Source organism: Perca flavescens, chromosome 19 (genome assembly GCF_004354835.1).
Source record: "Perca flavescens isolate YP-PL-M2 chromosome 19, PFLA_1.0, whole genome shotgun sequence".
Taxonomy (NCBI): domain Eukaryota; kingdom Metazoa; phylum Chordata; class Actinopteri; order Perciformes; family Percidae; genus Perca; species Perca flavescens.
This window is the reverse complement of record NC_041349.1, coordinates 17973943-17975163: the sequence shown is the minus strand read 5'-3', so window position 1 is coordinate 17975163 and position 1221 is coordinate 17973943. Positions and strand designations below refer to the sequence as shown.

At 38.7% G+C, this 1221-nt stretch overlaps 1 long non-coding RNA gene across 1 annotated transcript; it reads right to left on the bottom strand.

Annotated features, from left to right (window-relative positions):
* Nucleotides 1–337: 337 nt before the first annotated feature.
* On the bottom strand, nucleotides 338–632 carry LOC114573946 (uncharacterized). Its single transcript, XR_003694998.1, has 2 exons — nucleotides 579–632; nucleotides 338–471 (listed from the first exon to the last, which is right to left on the bottom strand). It is a non-coding gene; the product is annotated as an uncharacterized LOC114573946 (long non-coding RNA).
* Between the last annotated feature and the right edge of the window lie 589 nt (nucleotides 633–1221).

Here is a 1221-nt window from a genome sequence, read left to right as displayed (position 1 = left end):
ATACTTATATGTAAGATCATATTTCCCTATACATGCCTTTGGTCATTAGGTGAGGGAACCCTTCGAGGATCTGATCAATGGTCCAATTGTTGTCCCTGATCCACTTGGCCCTGTGTTCGGCATGTAGGTCTCTATCTGGCTGAGGGGCTGAGAATTATTTCTCAACCATTCTTTAAGCTGTGACCCACGTTCGTCTGATATGGTACATTCTGTAAAAAAGAACAAGAAAGTTGTCATTCACTGAAATATGGATGTTTTGCTTCATCAAATCATTTTTCAGTTTAATAATTACCTGGTATGAGAGCCATTGCTAGAGCGCCATCATCTGGCGTTTGTAGTGGTGTCTGTGCCGTGCTCTGCGACCTGCTGGTTGATCTCAGCCGCTTCCTGACGTTCCGCAGCCTTTCCTCCAGGAATCCAGTGGCCGGCTCTATTCATCTATTGGAGTCACTTTGACATATTACATGGAAGCTATTGAAAAAAAGAGGAAATTATATTTCATAAGAATTCATGTCTGAAAAGGGCTTTAGTAGCAATGCAGACTTGATATGCTGTGGATGGGAAAACATATTTCTTACCTTTTAAATCTTTCGACAAGGTCTGGCACTCTGTCAAAGTGTTAATGACAAAGCATCCGTTGATCTGAAACAAACACAAAAAGAGCTTAAGCAAAGATACAATTGCTATTGTATTAACTATTCAGATATCACCATGTAAAAGCAATGCAGACTAACAGCAGAATGTAATCCAATGTGAAGATAACAGCCATTTTATTTAGCATCACAATCCTCCCTCTCTACCTATACAATTCATATGACAAATTGCCTGCATGTGAATTGTTTTTACCTTTTTTACAAGAATATTTGTGGCTGCTCAAAGCATAGCCTTCAGGGCACGAGTGTCAGTACAGCAGTGGTTCCCAAACTTTTTATTATATATTTCTTAACCCTTAACTCAAGTGGCCCTTGTCGTTTGCCAGGCCGCCATTTTAAATAAGCATTTGTTCTTATCTATTGTGGGTCACCACATTACTTAAATAAATGCACATAAATGCATTTAGTCAGACATATCAGGTTATCTCACTGTTTTTACATACTTTAATCAGTCATACACTGTTATGCCTTCACATTTCACATTAAAAGCTTCAGGAAAAACAAGCGTGTTCATTTATAGCCAGTTAAAATAATATAGCTAGCAAAGCAACTAACTGACAGCCTGTTG